This window comes from Bos mutus, chromosome 13, assembly GCF_027580195.1.
Source record: "Bos mutus isolate GX-2022 chromosome 13, NWIPB_WYAK_1.1, whole genome shotgun sequence".
Lineage (NCBI taxonomy): Eukaryota > Metazoa > Chordata > Mammalia > Artiodactyla > Bovidae > Bos > Bos mutus.
In genome coordinates this window covers 39722124-39735246 of record NC_091629.1, presented here as the reverse complement: position 1 = coordinate 39735246, position 13123 = coordinate 39722124, and the positions used below count along the sequence as shown (strand labels likewise).

The following is a 13123-nucleotide window of genomic DNA, read 5'->3' as shown; positions in this document are numbered from 1 at the left end:
CACCTAATCTTCTGTCATCCCCTTCTCTCCAGCCTCAGTCTTTCCCAGCATCAGGGTCTTTTCCAATAAGTTGGCTGTTCATATCAGGTGGCCGAAGTATTGGAGCTTCAGCATCAGTTACTCCAGTGAATATTCAGGATTGACTTCCTTTTGGATGAATAGATGGATGGATGTAAAAGAAAGAGACTTATGATATAAGGAAGTGGCTCACACCAAAATCAGCAGTGTAGACTGGCAGCCTGGGGACTCAGGAGAGCTGCCCATCTAGAAAAGTCTGAAGCCATCTGCTGGAGAATCCCCACTTGCTTGGGGTCAGTCGGTCTCTTGTTCTGTTCAGGCCTTCAGCTGTTTGTAGGAGGCCCACCCATGTTAAAGAGGGCAATCTGCTTTCCTCAAAGTCCACTGATTTAATGATCATCTCCATCAAAAATGCCTTCACAGAAACACCCAAAAGGAGATCAAATCTACCCACATGGATACTAATAATGGAATGAGGATTTGAACCCAGAACTATTTCACCCAAAACCCATGCTTGTCACTGTCGACATAATATCTTCACCATGAATTTGTGTGTTTTGTACCCAGCTGAATTGCTAGATCCCTTGATGTCCACTTAAATTATTTATTTGGAACCATGAGAATAAATACATGTAGCACATTTATGTTGCCAGTTCATGCAAAGTCTTAAGAAAACAAGACATGCTGTTCTGCATGAAGTAAATTTACATCAAAGTAAGGTTCAGTCAATAAATACTCTGCAGTGGAGCCACATCATGGGGCAGCTTTCTTAGGTGGAAATGGTGTGTTTTATTGGAAAGATTGGAAGAGACAGTGTCTTTAGGGTGGGGAAGCAGTTGCTGAAGGAAGCAAGTCTCTAAGGACCGTTACTCTGTTTTGCCACAGTTGAACACATCAGCTTGTTTTCCTTTTCAGTATAATCTTCCAGCAGATGTCTGGGAGTCACAGGTCCCCTAGGGAGAAATCCCGTGATGCTCTGCAGCTTTCATTTCTGGGCTCCTCAGGGTGGTCTCATCATGTGTCCAAAGGCATCTCCACTGACTGCTGTCCTGGCAAGTGTGGGTTGCCACTGGGTAGCTGGATCCCCAGGTAACTGGTATGACTCAGAGAGAAAGGTAGCTCCAGAATCTAGAGGTGGATAAGGATACACAAAGGATGCTCTCCTGCCTCTGTGACGTGAATTAAGTGAACTGATGATGTAAAGAGGGGGAAGGAATTAAAAAAGAGAGACCCCTGGGGAGTAACATCACAGCGTCCTGGGTCTCACCTAAGGAGGCAAAACTCCCCTCATTTCTCTCCTGTGCCGAGCTGCCTGCCTCTGTGATGAGAGTCTGTGCGTGCACGTGTTCATATTTCTAATACTGATCTCATTAATTTATTTGGAATTAACCAGCATGAAAACTTCCAAGAAAAGAGGTCTTGATAAGAAATAGTAAGCCAGTGCCAAACAAGAGATCCAGGTCAAGTTTAATCCAATTGTAGGGATATTTAGAAGGAGAAAAAGAATCCTTTAATTTGAAAGCCTTCTTCATCTAGAGCCTCTTCTCTCTTATTCTATAAAAGAACCATTAAATTGTGCAATAACACTGGGGCCATGTGCATTGTAAGAACAGGCTTAACCCTTGTAAGATTACAAGATGAAGCTACATTTTCTGAGTGTCAGCAGCACAAACACAGATTCCTCAAGAAGGATGTTTAAGCAGTGGGTCTCTCCAAACCCCACGCTTCTCCTAGGACCCAGTAGCCATTTCTTTCATCTCAGAGTTACATTTAAAATGTTTGCATTTACAGCACAAGAGTAGATTTTTCTGACTTGACTTGTGGAGTCCAGAGTTGGAGGCTATTTTTTTTCTTTCTTCCCTCCTTCATACCTTTGTCGCCTGACTTGAGAAATTACCTATGTGATGCAAAGTAAAAGTTTTTATAAATCCAGCCTCTGGCTCTTGCCTTACCACAAGGCTCACTCATAAGAATTCTGAGTGCTTACTTTGGACAAAACCCTGTCCACATGCTTCACATACAAGATCTCATTCAAAATTCACCCTTGGGCTCACATCTGGGCCTCTCCCCAGCTTCATTCGTGGTCTGGCTGCCATAGCCTCCATCCCAGAGACTGGATCTCGTCTGGGGTCATCTTGTCAGAGACCGTGTGCGCAGGGCCTTCCAGAAGTGGGCAGGGACACGCATTATGTATTAGTGAAGAAGCATTCCTGGCAAGATGTTTGACTCTTTTTTTAACATTTATCGATTGATTAGGCTGCTTCAGGTCCTAGTTGCAGCATGCAAGCTCTAAGCGGCGTATGTGAGATCTCATTTCCTGATCAGGGATCAAACCTGGGATTGAACCTGCATTGGGAGCACAGAGTCTTAGCCACTGGACCCCCAGGCAAGTCCCGAGACATTTGACTTTTCACATGGGGACCAGAAATGACACCAGGCAGGACGCGGGTGGCCGACCTGAGAGTGCACTCCAGCCACGGGTGCCATCTGCCCTGGGCACCCCGTCTCTCCAGCTCAGGCAGAGAGTCCCATCCATGGGCTCTGTTCCCTGACACACAGGGGTCCAGCCAGGGGGCTCAGAGGGAAAGCTGCCCCCGCTCTGGCTTGTGTGTGATGACAGCCCTTGGTAGCCGTTAAGTTCAAGAACCTGCAGGGAAGCCCAGACTGTGCTCAGAGCCCTTGCTCTTCCGGGAGGTGGTCCCGATACTGTGTCCACTGAACACCACTAGAGGCCGGGTGGATGTGAGTTAAATTACAGTTTGCTGAAAGCCACACAACCCTTTCTCCTGAGCACCTCCTGGACAGTCCAGTGAGGGAGACAGAAAGAGGCCGGTCAGCAAAAACATAGACAAGAAAACGCTGGCCATGTAGGGGCTGGGGAGGTGAGGAGGCAGGTATAAGAGGCGCACTAAACCTCCCTGATGACTGGCTGGACACCTCAGGAGAGGACAGACCTCTCCTCACCTGGGCAGCCCCCAGAGGCCACTTCTTTGCCCCGAGGCTTACCTCTCCACACTGCAGGGTCCCCCGGCGGACGGGGCTGAAGCCAGACCCCAGGCCAAGCTATTCCTCCAGGCTCTTTGCAGGCGACCACTCAGATGGAAACCCCATCCCCGTCTCTACTTGTAGGGACCCCCACCCCAAACAGGATGGAATGGTCAGGTGGGCCTCCAACGGGATAGGGCTTAGGCGGAGGCCTTGGCACCTCGGGGATGCTGCCCTCTGCTTAGCACTTCCCTGCCCGGCCCCTCTGTCTACATCTGGGTGAGGCAGAGGTTTAACCTAATGCAACAGGGGGACCCACTCAGGTCCCTCTCCCCAAGGAACATGCCAGGAGTGTCTGGGCTACTCACGAACAGAAGGGAAGGCTGGCCAGCAGGTGGCCCAGTGCTCTGGTCTTGATAGGGAGATGGCCCCACACTGGGAGGCTCCAGCCACATTTCCCAGCCCCGACTCTTTCTTAACTTAGCGTCCACACTTGAGAGACAAGCTGACCAGCCAGCTCAGCTCATGGGCCTGCCTGTTGCCCAGGCGAGGGCAGAGAGTCTTGACCAACTCCCTGACTTGACTGACACCTTGACTTGACGGAGACAATGGGGAACAATGCTCCCCAAAGAAAATCAGGCCTCTGTTGCCAGAAGAGCCGGGAGTGGACCCTGCCCCACTCCCATCTTCAGCAATAATGTTTTAGTTGTCCCATACCCAGAACTAAGAAGCTGCCTGTCTTTGTTAATTTGGTACAACCTGAAGGACACTTTTGAGAAGCATCAAATTCACTCTTCCCCACCAGGCAAATTTTGTAAGAACATATTCATGGCTGTTATTAATATTCATACAACTTTGAGGATTTTTTTCATGATTTGTAAAATTCCAAGTAATTGTGAATGGAAAGGTATAACAGTGTCAATGTTACACAACAAATGCCTTTCCCCATCATATTCTGGATTTTTCTGCTCATTACAAGAACCTAATTGAAAATAATTGAAAGCTGAATTTCACTGTGCATGGAAAGTATTCTGTAAAATGCGAGAAACACAAACATTGTCAAGCCTCTTAAAGTCATGTTCATGTATCAGGGAGGAGAACAGAGTGGGGGGGACTCTGGACTCTCACTCAGCTCCGCCCCAGGTCTGCCCCATCACGTGCCAAGACCGGTTTTATCCTGGCCAGATCTCACTGCTCGCCCAGCGCCAGGGCAGAGGGCTTTTCAATCAAACTTTGCTGCAAGCTAACAGTGCCTCTTGCAGAACTCAGCTACAGTTTCATGATTGCTTTCAACAGCAGCTGAAGTCAGGTTCCAGTCCTGGGCCTTAGAGCCACGGTGACTTTTTTTTTTAATTAAAGGATAATTGCTTTACAGAATTTTGTGGTTTTCTGTCATACATCAACAAGAATCAGCCACAGGTACACCCGTGTCCCCTCCATCCCAAATCTCCCTCCCATCTCCCTCCCCATCCCACCCTCAGCCTGTCACAGACCCCCTGTTTGAGTTCCCTGAGTCATACAGCAAATTCCCATTGGCTATCTATTTAACAAATGGTATCATAAGTTTCCATGTTACTCTCACCATACATCTCACCCTCTCCCTCCTCCCCTCCCCGCCATGTCCACAAATCTGTTCTCTATGTCTGTTTCTCCTTTGCTGCCCTGAAAATAAATTCATTAGCACCATCTTTCTAGATTCCATACATATGTGTCAATATGTGATATTTATGTTTCTCTTTCTGACTTACTTCACTCTGTATAATAGTCTCTAGGTTCATCCACCTCATTAGAACGGATTCAAATGTGTTCCTTTTTATGGCTGAGTAATATTCCATTGTATATATGTACCACAGCTTCTCTATCCAGTCATTTGTCGATGGACATCTAGGTTTCTTCCATGTTCTAGCTATTGTAAACAGTGCTGCAATGAACATTGGGGTATGTGTGTCTTTTTCAGTTTTGGTTTCCTCAGGGTATATATCTAGGAGTGGGATTACTGGGTTATATGGTGGCTTTAATCCTAGGTTGTATTCCTAGGCTTTTAAGGAATCTCCACCATCTTCCATGTGGCTGTATCAGTTTACATCCCACCAACAATGCAAGAGGGTTTCCTTTTTCTTCACACCCTTTCCAGCATTTACTGTTGGTAGACTTTTTGATGATGGCCATCCTAACTGGTGTGAGGTGGTGTCTTTTTAAAACATGCAGCATTTCAGCAATTCCAGCAGATTTGCAGAACTGACCAGAGTGAGCACAACACCCAGGGTTTGAGTCTGCATTGGGGGTCAAGTGACCCTAGGGAAACACAAAGACCTCCTGGACCCTCTGTCCTGTCTACACAAGTGGACACAGCTTCCTCGGCCTCACTTTCTGCTCCATGAAGCTCCCCAGGAAGGCAACGTGACCAAGACTGGACCTGAAACTCTGCCCTCGAACCTCGATGGCTTGTGAAACCTTCGTCCGGTCCTCGGCCTCTCAGGCCCTGGTCTCCCTATCTGCAGAAGGGACTGGACCCAACGGTCAGGGGCCGACATCCTGGGACTTCCCTTTACTCGTCCCTAAGGAGCTACAGGGGTGAGGAGGAGAGATTCCTGGGCCCTGCTCTTCACAGGGGAGCTCGTCCCAGATGCAGATGTTCGAGATAAACACAGTGGAGGGCAGGCTGCCACCCCATCCGCTCACCCACCCCACCCCAACACCCCACCACTCGCCCCATCACTACCACCTCCTCACCCCCCACCTCCCCACCTCCCCTCACACACACACACCTCCCTCTCCTGCCAGAGGCGGGGACCAGGTGGCACCACGCCCCTCATCCCCCTGGTGTCTCTAGAGCAAAACCATTCTGACCCCTCCTCCAACCCCGGAGGGGGATGGAGTGGGGGTGGGCCTCCCCTCCTCCTTGGTGCCTGGGGAGGGGTGATCACATCTCTCCTGACTCTCCCTCCTGCTCTTCTCCCACTCCACAATTCCCTGCTGTTTCTTCACCGTCAGACAGTAGGCACGGGACTGGCTGGACCTTCTCCCTCCCACCCAGGATCTTAGAACCCTGCCACGCCTGACACCCCTCAGGCTCCCTCCCCACCTTTCCCTCTGCACCCACTGCCTCCTCCCTCTGGGCTCAGAGAAGACGTTTCCCCTCCAGGAAGAGGGCCCCCCACCCACTTTGGTTTCCCAAAGCACCTGGCTGTGACCCTGGCCGTCGGTTTGCACGTCTGCCCCCGCCCCCCGGGCAGCATGTCCTTGTTTCATTTGTTCGGTCGGTGATTACTGCGTGCGTGGTGCTAGGCCTGTACCTGCCATCCTTGGGGTCAGGCAGGGTGTCTGTGTTCCCATGGCCCAGGAGGGTGTGGGGCAGCCTTAGTGCTCGGCAGCAGGGGACGGGGAGAAGGAGATGGGAGACAGGGAGCCATCCCTGCAAAGCGGACAAGAGGACAGACACAGAACCTGAGAAAATGCAGATTCTCTGTCAGCGTGAGAATCCAGGAGTCCCAGTGTCAAGAGCTGGCGTGAGGACCAGTGAGACCACGGAAACTGAAATACGTTTAGGTGTAATCATGTTCTTACCTCTGGACTCTCATGAGAGTCAGATTTTAAAAGAAATTGCCTCTCCTGGCCAGCTGCAGTCACGGCCAAGTTCAGATTGGCCTGCCTCAAATCCGAGGTAGGTGGGGAACGAAGCATCTGTGGTCACGATTCAGGGCTTTTCACTCTGCTGCTGCCGGCAACTCGAAACTCCCACCAGGTAAAGAAAATGAGAGCTTGCAATCTGCTTTCCTGGGAAGATCCCTGGGTTTAATATCACACAAAGAGAAAGAGATAAAACACTTCACCAAAGAATTACATCCTCGTGGAAGATCCTGATCCTAAGGGTTTTGAGAGCATCATTTAAAACACAGAGACGGGGTCAGGGAGGCCTTATTAGCGGCAAAGCCATTAAGCTGCAGAGTAACATTGCCTTCCAAGAGGTTTAGAGCAGAAAGGCGGGGACATCCAGTCATGTGCATGCGTGTACACATGTGTGTGTATCGGTGTATGCATGTGTACTTATGTATGTGTTTGTGCAAATGTTTGGGTGTGTTACTCTATCTGTGTGTGCCTGTCCAGGAATCACATACCACAGTAGACAAAACCACACAATTCTAACTGGACTTTCTCAAAGATTCCCTCTGCCCTCAAGTCCTTCCAGCGTCTCTCACAGACCCTGTCCTCTCCCCATTTCATAATTGTCACCTTATAATTCTGCATTGACTGGCTGTCACTTTTTAAATCTAATCCCTCTGGTCCATGAGATTTCCCAGGTGGTGCTAGTGGTAAAGAATCCACCTGCCAATGCAGGAGCCTCAGGAGATGTGGGTTCAATCCCTGGGTTGGGAAGATACCTTGGAGGAGGAAATGGCAACCCACTCCAGTATTCTTGCCCGGGAAACTCCATGGACAGAAGAGCCTGGCGAGCTTCAGTCCAGGGGGGGCCACAAAGAGTAGGACACGACTGAGCACCTGAGCTCACATGCAGTCTGGTGCATGACCCACGTGAGGGCAGGACCATGTCCGTCCAGCGCAGGGGGGCCTGGCGCACAGTGCAGGCCGTCTGGGCCGAGTGAAGACGTTGTTGAAACAACTGGGGTGGGAAGTGCCCAGCCAACAATGAGGGTCCCAGGGATAACAGGTCCCTTCCCTTCCTGGGACGAGGTTTTCTCTGCATCCATAGGACTCTCCACTCCTTCAGTTCTTGGGATAAACCTCCAAGGCCTTTGCAATTCACAAGACCACACAGGGTGACTTTTCTCCAGTTTCAAATTTATTTGAAATGAGGAAAATACCCACTCCTTGGGGGAGATTCTGCCGGAATCCTGCCATCCAGGCAGCCTTTCCGGAGGATGGAGCCGGCCCTGGAACGAGGTCCCTGGGTGAGCACAATGGCCAGGCACCATACGTTATTTTAATGTAGACATCACTTTAAACTAACCTTTTACCATCTGTTCTGTCCTTTCATAACAAATGCAAAACAGCATGATTCTCGGTGGCGTCATAGAACCAGGACGGGTGATGGAAAAGCCGTCTCCACTCTTTATTCACGGCTCTGCCGGACGCCGCTGGGATGTTTTTCTCATTTTCCAGCCACAAATCAAGGAGAAACCGCTCTCGCCTGATCTGGTGAATTCATTCACACAGTATTTCTTCTTAACACGGTAAACTATGGGAGAATTGAGGGCGTCCTGAGAGCCCTGGACGCGCTCAGCGTGTATTTCAGGAGGCGCCGCTGATCGGCACCTGGAGAATTAGGGGAATGTGGCCTGATGGTCAGGATGTAATGAGATTCCTTTGCAAAAAATCAAAATCTTTAAATGTGTGGTGGGTTCTTTTCAGCAGTTTCATAATTAAATTTCCCCGTGAAGGATGGGCAGTCTGGCCGGGAGGGTGCAGGCCAGCGGTGTCTCTGCAGGACCGTAGGGGCTCACACGCCCCTGTCTTCATCCAGTTCAGCTCAACCGCTGTCCTTGGGGGCCCTCCTGTGTACCCCACATCCTCTTCTCTTAAGCTAAACTCAAAGCAAGCCTCTGAATTCACCAGACTTTCTAGAATCTTCCAGGCTCCTGGGAGGAAGAACTGGTTTGCATTTCTGCCCAGTTTCTCAGTTCCCTTCTGCCCTCAGTCGATCAGGCGCAGGCACCTCCCTGACCCCAGATCTGGAGATGAGCGAGCTCGTCCAGGGAGGAACCTCTTTCTACAAACCGACTCCAGGGAATGGAGCCGAGTCGAAACTCCTCCCCGCTCAATGCCTCGGACAGGGCTGGTCAGATGTGGTTCTGCCTGAAGGACCATCCCTGGTGGACAGAGAGGGGATGTGTGATGCCGACAGGCCAGAGCCTCATGTCCGGGACGCACAGCACTGGGAGCCAAAGAGCTGGCAGAAGGCGGGCGGCCAAGACCTCTCATCTCTCTCCAGCAGGATGTGGGGCAGCACCGATTGAGTGAGGGGAGCCCCTTGGAGTCTGGGGGTACAGACAGGCGTCCAGCTAGACCATGGTCAGTGCTCCTGCTTAGGGCAGACAAGGGGCAGGAGAGCCTGACCTGATGAGAGGGAGGAGGAGCCCAGAAAGCCATAGCGAAGATATTCCTCACAGACTTCGAGGACCCATGTGTGTGGGCCCAAGTGTGCACAAGCCTGTATGTGCGTGCGTGCCCATATGCGTGCATACCATATGTGTGCGCCGCCCATATGTACGTGCCCATGTGTGCACGTGCCTGTTCCTCTCCCGGAGGCCCTGATCAACACCCAAGCAGCCCAGTTCACTGACGCCTGTGTGATGAGGCGTCACCTCCTTCTTGCCGACCGTTCCTCACATTTTCTGTTCCCCGCCCTCCAGTGTATCAGGTAGGAAGCCACCATCGTGATCAGGGTGGCCAGAGTCCCTGCCCCCATGCTGTTGCCCTGGTGGGGTCGCCTCCGATACATAAACAGTCACTGCTGGTTTAGGAAAGTGGTTCTCTATTAAGCCAAATTTTCTCAGAAGCAGAGTTTTCAGGGGGATGGCCTGTGCTAACGGTCCAAATTCAGTTAGGAAGGATGTTCATTATCAAATCTCTGAGGCACCTCCGTGGAGACCATCCTGTGGTGGTTGTCAAGCTACAGAGATCAGCTGCCCAAGAAAAAGCGATCCTTCGTTTCTGAGCTAAATCCTACTAGGCGTGTGGGGGAGGAAAAGCCAGCTTCCCTCCCCTTGGTGAGCTCCTGGCTGAGACCCCTGTAATAAAAGACAGATAAACAAGAGGAGAAAAAACAAGTTTGTTAACATGCGTGCCTCGTGTACACGTCGGGGAGACCCAGGGAAAAATGAGCAGCTCCCCAAGATGCCTTAGAATTCAGGTTTAAGAGGAAGTGAAAGTGTTAGTCACTCAGTGGTGTCCAACTCTTTGTGACCCCATAAACTATAGCCCGCCAGGCTCCTCTGTCCTTGGAATTCTCCAGGCAAGAATCCTGGAGCAGGTAGCCATTCCCTTCTCCAGGGAATCTTCCCAACCCAGAGAAAGGGGGAGACGAAGTGACTTGTAGGAAAGATGATGGCCCTCGGAGGAGAGCTGGGAGGTGTGGTCATGTGACAGGTCTGCCCTTCTCCAGGCCCCCTTCCAGGACTAGTGGCAATGATGTTCCTCGATGGATAATCCCCTCTCCGGGGAGGGGGGCTGTGACACCCGAGCCCCTCTGAGGCTCTTCTCCAGGTAGATGAGGGAACTCAGAGAGAAAGCCCCTCCTGCAGCTGGTGGTTCTCAAGTGCCGGCAGCAGAAACGTCACTACACCCAGCAGCACGTGGCAGGGCCTCGCGCTAACCCTCATCCCTGCCTTTGACGCTCCCCCAAGCAGTTTCCAGGCTTGGAAGCCGGGCTGGCAGGCTGCTCCATCTCCCTAAACCCATCTCTCAGTCCTGAGAGGAGGTCCGTTCAGTAAACAGTTGTCTCGTTTCAGGGGGCGGGGTTGCGGGCAGGCTTCAGGGCAGGCGCACCATCAGGTTATGATAGGAGGCATCTCTACGAAAGCCAAAGAAAACCAGTTACTGGTTAGACCAGACCTGTTTCCGAGCCCTGGGGTGGGAGGCAGCCAGTCGAGAATATTTCTGGATGGCGCGCTCACAGCATCTTTGTGGTCTGGATGCCTCCGGTGGGATCGTGTTTTGTCTGGGGAATCGTGTTTTGTTTTGAGTGGTCATTGGCACGGCAGCAGGCATCCAGGCTGTCTGTGCGTGAGCTGTTTTAGGTGCTTCCCTGAAGTTCATGCCCACTCATCCAGCCTTAGTTTGCAGGGCTTTGGGGAAAGGGCAGCTTCGCTTTTAGTGTTTCCCAGTTGGCTCAGTGGGTAAAGAATCTGCCTACCAATGCAGGAGACTCGGGTTCAATCCCTGGGTTGGGAAGATCTCCTGGAGGAGGAAATAACAGCCCACTCCAGTAGTCTTGCCTGGGAAATCCCACAGACAGAGGAGCCTGGTGGGCTACAGTCCATGGGGTCGAAAAGAGTCGGACACGATGGAGCGACTGAGCACAGCAGCACAGTTCTTAGTGATTCCAAGTCAGAAGGGCAGGAGGATATTGGAAGCATTGGTCTGGAACCATGTAGCTAGATATTTGAGGAAACTAGAAGTTAAATCCAGTCCACTTACAGGTAAGAGCTGTAACAGTTACAGGTAAAAAATAAAACCTCAAAGACCACAAACAGGACTAGAATCTCAAGACACAGAGTTCTACCGAAACCTAATTTTTCTCTCTATGATCATCCCCGTTTCTAAGATAATCAAATAATCGTGGTAAAACCAATTTGTTTGCAAAGGAAGTCTGGTCTCATTTGACGTGACTCTTGGGAGGTTGCTGGGCGGTAGCTCCTAGCCAGGACTCTCTCTGGTCACCCTGGCCCCTCTGCTCAGCTGATGAAGGCGGCTGTGGTGGGTTGACCCCACCCGCTGATGTCTCCATGCTGACCGTCACACCTCCGCTGGCCTGGGGGAGTGCTCTGCAGTTACCTTACTTTGTGGTCTTAGGAGAATGGTACCAGGGAGGATTTGTAAAGCCAGGGCGGGTGTTTTTTCTATATGTCCTCTTCTATGGAAGACTTTAAACACCTCCTAGGTGAGCTCTCCTGACCCTCAAGCCCTGTGCCGAGGAATTTCCTAAAGAATTAGCAGTCTCTTCACGTTTGTTCTTCCTTCAGCCAACTGTGAAATTTTATATTTTCTCAAAAAATAACCCGTTCATCAGGATTTTCAACTTGGCTCACATAAAATAAAAGAATAAAATAGATTTCTTAAGTCTTATTTTTTCCTCTTAAGCTTGCCAAAGGTACATCTATTTCTTATGAATTTTTTCCCCCAGAGTACAGCTCTTGCATCTATTTATCAATCCTTCCAACTTTTCTGTTTTCAGATTCAGAAATTTCTGCATTCGTCTTAATTACCCGGGTGTTCACCATATCCTGCTTTGTCATTCCTTTCCTTCTGGATATAAATGCTCAGTTCATTCACTGTAATTCTGTTTTAATGATGAAAATATTTGATTCAGTCTCTGGCCAAATTCCTTGGGTTTCGCTGTTTCATTGTCATTACTATTTTTAAATCACCTCTAAATGCAGTTTTGATTCTTAACCTGTGGTTACTTCAGAATGTTTTTCTAAAATATCTCTTTAAAAATCATCTTTAAATTTTAATTGTATTATTCTGGTAAAAAGTCCTGGTCAATTTTGCTTTGTGGAATTTTTCTGAGGTTTTTGTTGTGGTCCTTTTTTTTTGTAAAATGTTGCCATGGTCCCCTGGGCTTTGATTTTTAAAAGTTGTCTTTTCTAAAGGTGTAGTCAGAGTTTATGCTAATCTTAATTTGGCCCCATCAGCTATTCTTTTCACGCCCCGGTGGCTTATTTACAATCTCTCACCATCGGAGAAGCTTGTTGTCTTACACGATCTCCTGCCCATCAGCTGCCCCTTGCGTGCCCAGGACCTCTGCTTCATCTGAACAAGAGGCGTGCACCTGGTGTGTAATTCTGCGGGTGTCCTGGCCATCTCCTATAGTCGTGCATTTATCTAACGATCTGGTCAAAAGTGAGGTGCTGTCTGCACAGTCCGCCCCCAACCCATGTAAAGCACAGAATTGTGCACTTTTTTCTCTGCTCTTTCCGTTTCTTCACCCAACTCTCAGGCTTTGCTAGCTTACTTTAGATGTGGGACCCAGATCACCATTACTGGGGGCTTCCCCAGTAGCTCAGACAGTAAAGGGTCTGTCCGCAATGCAGAAGGCCCAGATTTGATCCCTGGGTTGGGAAGATCCCCTGGAGGAGGGAATCGCTACCCACTCCAGGATTCTTGGGCTTCCCTGGTGGCTCAGCAGTAAAGAGTCTGTTCGCAATGAAGGAGACCCAGGTTCAATCCTTGGGTTGAGAATATCCCCTGGAGGAGGGAATGGCAACCCACTCCAGTAGTCTTGCCTGGAGAATCCCATGGACAGAGGAGCCTGGCGGGCTACAGTCCATGTGGCCACAAAGAGTCAGACACGACTGAGTGACTATCATTTTCACTTTTCACCATTATTAAGTTGTTGTTTTCCACAATATACAGTTTCTGTAAACACTGTGCCTGTACT

The 13123-nt window shown here is 50.0% G+C and overlaps 1 protein-coding gene across 1 annotated transcript in view; it reads left to right on the top strand.

Annotated features, from left to right (window-relative positions):
- CDH4 (cadherin 4) overlaps positions 1-13123 on the top strand; it is a 479129-nt gene that overhangs the window by 406622 nt on the left and 59384 nt on the right.